At 43.2% G+C, this 7,147-nt stretch overlaps 1 long non-coding RNA gene across 1 annotated transcript; it reads left to right on the top strand.

Annotated features, from left to right (window-relative positions):
- Nucleotides 1-2,352: 2,352 nt before the first annotated feature.
- Nucleotides 2,353-6,610, top strand: LOC109196325 (uncharacterized). The gene is made up of 5 exons (XR_002057835.2): nucleotides 2,353-2,944; nucleotides 3,040-3,211; nucleotides 4,551-5,283; nucleotides 5,422-5,595; nucleotides 6,506-6,610. It is a non-coding gene; the product is annotated as an uncharacterized LOC109196325 (long non-coding RNA).
- Nucleotides 6,611-7,147: the final 537 nt, after the last annotated feature.

Raw genomic sequence — 7,147 nt, 5'->3', positions numbered from 1 at the left:
TGGTCACAAGAGTGCATCACATGACTAAAATGCGTCATCGTTTTAGAAAGTCTGCGTTTTCAAGGGTCCACACTGCGATAGGACAGCTCCGTTTTACGCGTTTTCGAGAGTGTTTCCAAAGCGCTGCGTTTTTCGAGAGTGTTTCCAAAGCGCTGCGTTTTTCCTTGAGGAAAATGCCGTCTCAGTTTGGACGGGAGGCCAAAACGGAGAGAAAATGCGTTTTCAAACGAAAACGCATTAGTGTGGACGTAGCCTAAGAGGCAGGGTACTCCCTGGACAGCTCACCAGTCTATCACATAGAGACAAACAACCATTTGCACTCACATTCATGGGCAATTTGGAATCACCAATTATCCTAACGCTAATTGCACGACTTTTAACGGTGGGAGGAAACCAGAATACCCAGAAAGAACCCACTGCAGACTAGTCAGATTGTGGATTTGAACCTAGGATCTTCTTGCTGTGAGGGAACAGCACTATCCACAATGCCACCAATCCAGGCATACATGTTTTGTGTATACCTGGATTGGTGGCTATTGCTCTTCATGTATGACCGAAGAAAACCGCCCACTACATGGGCTACAAGGTTATCAGCAATCAAAGAAATGACAGTGCCTTTTAGGATTTTCCCCAAATAGGGCACTTAAATACCATCCTCTTTAAAGGTTTTTAATAATGTCCCAACCACTGGGACAACCACATTTTTGAACATCATCAGCCTTGCACAAAAAAGCCAAGTAAGAGGTTTAAAAGAGTTTATTTACAGATAGACGATAATTGTGAGTACACAGACTGGCGAGAGGACATCCAGGAAGGGGAAGCATCCAAGTGGGTCCAAACAGTTAGGGAATCCAACATGCATTTATTATATGTCTTTGTGTGGAAATGTATGCTTTTAACAGTTCACAACTCCATCAACACTGTTTTTTCAAGCATTTTTATTGGTAAAATAAGTTATATTTCACACTTTTTATTTTCTTTCAGAAAGAAAGAAAAGAAAGAAAAGTACATCAGAATCAGAATACTTTATTAATCCCTAAGGAAATTATGTGGTTACAGTTGCTCCAAGACAATAATAAGAACAGTAACAGACATATATTGTATTATTTAATTTAGTTCAAAGTTAGATGGAGGAGTTGTACAGGGGTCGTTCAGTGGTGGATTTGGGTAATCTCAGTCTCTTACTGAACGTGCTCCTGTCTTAGGCAGCACGTCATGGAGTAGGTGGGAGGTATAAACCATCATTCTCCTTATCTTGGACAACATCCTCCTCTCCATGTAAGGAAGAGGATTCCCTTACTACTATTTATATTATAATCTTGTCAGGAGTTTTCCTGTTTTGCAACTCAGGTCAGAATAAAAACGCTCAGACAGGTTTAACGTGTACACGGGTGAGACTCAGAGAGAGACTCGCACCGTGCAATAAAAAAAAAAACAGTCTTTATTCACAGAGCACATACAGGAAGAGATACAGGAAGAGATAAAATAGACCCGTGCTGCGTGCAGGCTTCCTGTGGAGTACAGAGTGTATGTAACTTCCCCATTTAGGAGTCTGCACAAAATGTGACTTCCCTATTTAAGCTTAATACTGAAAAGAGCAAACACATTTAGATAAAGAAACGTACTTTTAAGCATAACATAATAAAAATCCCAAAATCCTGAAATCTTTTGACAAATCTGTATAGCACTTTACGAGTACCTTTCACTTTATTAAGAGCACTTTATCTAGCACTTTAAGCATAGATTTGCACATGAAGAACATTTGCACACACGAAGTTTAATTATTTGTAGAATATTTACTGTGTATTTCACAATCAGTTGGTAGCCTTTATTCCACGTCTGCACAACTGCTCTTCATCAAGAAATGTGAAAAGGAAAAAGTTGTGATTGAGAGTAATAAACTTTACCAGTAAGGAGAACTAACGCAAATGTGTGTGTGGAAGTCTAAGGGGGTGCAAAGAAGTGATTGCAAGATGTGATTACTCACCTTTGTTTCCTGTGTTCTCTCCAAGGTGTTTGGTCAAATGTTTCCCTGGAGGTCCAGACACCATTTAAAGGTTCCGGGAGAGGCCATGAGTTAAGAGACTGTGGAGAATCTTTGTTCCCCACACCAACACTTTTGTTGGTTTTTGTATGGTGTCAGATTAAAGTGTAAAATATTTAATAATATGAAAATTTTAAATGTATTTATATATTTATTTATTCAAATTGGTGTATTGTATAACGTGGTGGAAGGTTGGGATTTAAGAATTTACCGGTGAGTGGAATAATGGTTTAGTCTGTGACAGCTGAAGGTATTTAAGGCTGCCAGCTGTCAGTAGAGAGAGTGAATTGATTGTGAGGAAAGCTGCATGAAAAATAAATACTTTTTGTTCCACTAACACTTGTCTTGGTCTGCCTCACTGGGATTCCAGCCGCTAAGGGCCGCCCTGTTACAAGTGATGTCAGAAGTGTGTCATTCATGCTACAGTAAGAAGATGATGACAAAAGAGGGAAAAAAGCCACGCCAAGAGGAGCAGCCGGATGAAGGAGTTGGAGCTTCATCTGACCTAGAGACCATGGCAACAGCAAGCCATGAGGACAAATTGGAGGAACTTACTGGATTGGTGAAATCTCTTATTCAGTCTCAAGCAGCCAGAGACCACAAGTGGAAGAAAGATTTGTCACGTCAGGAGCAAAGGTGGAAAGGCATGCGGCATCAATTTCAGAAAATCCAGCAACAAGTTAACACTGCAATTGATAAGCCTGGTCCACCAGAGGCACCAGGACCCCCTACGACAATTGAAGAACAAGAACATGGATTCAGTGGTGAAGACATTCCATTCTTATGGATTTAACAGACTCTGAGGACTATGATAAAGTGAAGGAGGCTATTCTGGCAAAATATGAGACACCTATGCTGACACCTATAGATGCCACTTCAGATCCCTGAAAGTTGAACAAGGTGAGATGCCACGTGAACTTTATGTAAGATTGAAAGACTTGTTTTCAAGATGGATTAAACCTGAAAAATCAACTGTAGAATAAATTTCCGAGCAGATAATTCTGGAGCAGTTTTTGAGAATGGTTAACCCAGAGCTGGAGATCTGGATATGTGAGTGTGACCCGAAGACAGCAAAGGAAGCCGCGAACCTCACAGAGGTTTTCACTACAGCCAGAAAGGGAAGCAAGTGCAACTACTTCAGCCGGAAGAACCACTACGCTCAACCAAGTAAGTCCATTGGGGGTGAACAGGGTTCTGGTCAAGTTCAGGCTAGAAATCTTTCTAGTTCTAGGCAGCTCCGTTCCCAAAGACCTCACAATATAAAGAAATCCTTTAAGTCTTCAGTTCAGGATATTAACTGTTACCACTGTCATAACTTTGGCCAAAAGAAAAGCTAAGTGGGGTGGGGGCTACAATATGCTGTGTGCATGGAGAGGAACACGGCACCCCACTGCTGAGGTTTACCTGACGGTGGGAGGTCAAACCTACTTCTTAGTGGTAGCTTTGGTTCCCAGTTTTCCATATTCAGTGATACTTGGTAATGACATCCCTTCTACTTGATCTAATACACTAGATAGATTATGACCCCCAAGTGAGTGCTGAAAAAGACATGCAAGGCTCAGGTGATGAATCTGGAGGCTCACAAGTGCAAAGGAAATGATGCAAGAGCTACCCTTTTTTTGAGGAGTCTCTGGAAACGGAGCCAGGAAAGACTAGGCAGTCTAGGGCTCAGAAAAGAAGGGAAAAGTTCAAAGGCTCAGGGAGAGAAGGTGCAGCTTTGTTTCCTAAGCCAAATAATCAGCTTGAGATTGACATTCCCTCAGATTTAGGTGCACTCCAAAGAAGCGACCCTTCTCTAAAACCCTGGTTTGAGAAGGTAACAGAGGTAGAGGGGACTAGTCAAGGTCAAGTAAGCTGTCTTACAGACACGGTTTATTTGCTAAAAGGAGGCATCTTGTACCAGAGAAAGGGGAAGTGTGAAGCGGTAGCACTAGCACAACAGTTCAGAAACAGTTATGGATTTGGGTCATTCAATTCCATGGGCAGGTCATCTGGCTTTTCACAAAACACTGAATAGGATCAGCAGCCATTTTGTTTGGTCAGGGATGTATGTCCAGGTTTCTGAGTTTTGCCGTTCCAGTAAAAAATGTCAGTTGACCTCGGACGAGGGAGTAGCGCGAGCCCAGTTGCAACCACTGCCATTATTGAAACACCTTTTGAGAGGCTAGGCATGGATATTATGGGTCCTTTAGAGAAGAGCTCCACATCGGCCATTGTTACATATTGGTCTATGCAACATGATTTCCTGAGGTCTTCCCATTCAGATCAATTAAAGCCCGTCACATTGCTCATTCTCTGCTGCAGCTTTTTTCTAGGGTAGGCATACCAAGAGAAATTCTGACGGATTGTGGAACAAACTTCCTATCCAAGTTGTTGCAGCAGGTTTATAAGCTGTTAGGGATGAAGGGACTTAAGACCACCCCTTATCACCCCCAAATAGATGGGCTAGTGGAGAGATACAACCAGACTCTCAAAACTATCCTGTGCAAGTTTGTCTCTTACACAGGTGCTGACTGGGATCAATGGCTGCGTTACCTTCTGTTCGCCTACTGGGAGATCCTGCAGGTTTCCACTGGCTCCTCACCTTTTGAACTTTTGTACACCCACCAAGTGAGAGGCCCACTGGATCTGCTGAAGGACTGCTGGGAGGACCCCAAAGCAGAGGGTGAAAACATCGCAGCCTACGTCATCAACATGAGAGAGAGATTGGGGGGAATGGTATCATTAGTGCAGGACAACATGATAGCAACACAAACATCAGAAGACATGGTATGATTGGAAGGCCAGGGATAGGGTATCCTTCCAGGTCAGAAAGTAATATTATTGCTTCCCACTAGCGATAACAAGCTGCTGACAAAATGACATGGACCATACAAGATCATCAGACAAGTAAGTAAAGTCACTTATGAATTGAATATGCCAGAAAGAGCCAAAAAATATCAGACATTTCGTGTGAACCCGTTGAAAAAATTCCACAGCCGACAAGAGCCAGTCCATCAGTTACTGGTGCGTTTAGTTAGGGATGAGGAGGTGATGGAGAAGTTCTTTCCAACTGACATTCCAGATTGTGCTTCAGTTGACCTTTCTCATTTTTCTCCTACTGAGTAGGCCAATATAAAACCACTTGTGGATCCACAGCTCTTTCGAGAAATGCCAAGCTTCACGTCACTGGTTCAACACAAGATGTGGGTGAAGGAGAATGTACCTGTTCGTCAAAAGAGCCACGGGATTCCAGAGCGGTTGGTACCAGTGCTGAAGAAATAAATGAAATTGATGTTTAATCTAGGAAACATTGAGGTGTCAAGTAGTGAGTGGTGCAGCTGGATTGTTTTGGTACCAAAGAAAGATGACATCTTGAGATTCTGTATTGATTTCAGATATTTGAATGCAGTATCCAAGGTTGATACCCTAACCCCTAACCCAATGCCCAGGGTGGATGACCTGTTGGGGAGAGTTGGATCAGCAAGCGACACTGGATCTGTGTAAGGGATACTGGCAAGTGGCTTTGGCACCAGAAGCAAAAGAGCTGACAGCCTTCAAAACTCTTTTTGGTATGTACCAATTTAAAGTCATGCCATTTGGGCTTAAAGGTGCACCAGCAACATTCCAACAGTTAATAGATACACTCTACACAATGGATACCCTGTTACACTCCAACACCACCTTAAAGGAGTCCAGCTCTATCCCCACAACATTACCTACCTTGCATATCTGTTTGAGTCTGACAGCATCTGCAACCCTCAGCCTGCTGCCCCAGCAGCAACAACATAGAGGATGGCACTGGCCACAACGGACTCAAAATCTCACAACAAAATAGAAAATCCTGAGCATTGTCTGACAAAAAGTCCTTAGCTGCCTCAGAAAATAGAGATGACTCTGGCCCTTCCAGTAGAGCAAGGGTGTCCAACTCCAGGCCTCAAGGGCTGGTGTCCCCAGATGTGTCCCTGATCCAACACAGCTTATTTAAATGGCTAAATTACCTCCTCAACATCTTGAAGTTCTCCAGAGGCCTGGAATTAACTAATCATTTGATTCAGGTGTGATGACCCAGGGTGAGATCTAAAACCTGCATGTCTTGATGCATTCTCAATCATCCAGGTAAGTAAATCTCCAAAGGTTGATTCCGTTCATCTGGATGTAGCATTTTCTGAAGACTGAAGAAGTCACTTGGATGAGTGACGAAATGTTTCTCCCACTGAAAACGCTGCATCCAGGTGAACAGAATCAACCTTTGGAGATAAAACCTGCAGGACACCGGCCCTTGAGGCCTAGAGTTGGACACCCCTGCTGTAGAGGGTAGTGGTGTTTTTAACTCAGTCCAGTTTATTGCCTATGTGTACTCCAAGGTATTTATAGTCCTTGACAATGTCCACATCAACCCTCTGGATTAAAACAGGGGTAACAGATTTCCTGGTCCTCCACCATCCACAATCAATTCTTTGATCTTTTTGATTCTGTTAGCACCACGGGACAAAAGAGTCAACCACAGTCCGATACTCTGTCTCATCACCTCACTGATGCATCCAACCACCGCAGAATCATCAGAAAAGTTCTGAAGCAGGTCTCTGTGCAGTGGCTGAAGTCTGTGGTGTAGAGAGTGACGAGGAAAGGAAAGAGAATAGTTGGGTTGCGGTCACGTGGTTCTGATGACGTGCGGAGGCAGCGCGATTTTTGAGTGGAGGGCGGAAGTAAACATGGAGGACACTGTGGAGAGTCAGGAGAGCAGCTATTGTGCAACTTTAGACCCCGTTTCTCGGGAGAGATATAAACAGATAGTTAAAAAATATATCGGACGTGATCTGTATTCTTTGAAAATGTCCGAATACACCACAGAAGTAAAGGATTTGCCTACTATCGAGGCTGTGGATATCACCAACTACTTGGTCCTCCAGACTTCTTACTACACTAGGCAGCAAATGAAAGCTTTCAAGAGTCTGGAGGCGTACAATTTTTTTGTCAGCGGGTGGGTCCACAACCTTGGAACAAAACGTCTCCGTGATGGATACAGTTTGGTGTTTGCAAGGGTGAGTGTTTGTTCTTATATTGCTTTATCTTAAACACGCTAACAGTTAGCGGTAGCGGCTTTAACGTCAACAACCATAA

Source organism: Oreochromis niloticus, linkage group LG22, assembly GCF_001858045.2.
Source record: "Oreochromis niloticus isolate F11D_XX linkage group LG22, O_niloticus_UMD_NMBU, whole genome shotgun sequence".
NCBI classification, from domain to species: domain Eukaryota; kingdom Metazoa; phylum Chordata; class Actinopteri; order Cichliformes; family Cichlidae; genus Oreochromis; species Oreochromis niloticus.
The sequence above is the reverse complement of the archived record's forward strand: the minus strand, read 5'-3'. Positions and strand labels throughout refer to the sequence as shown.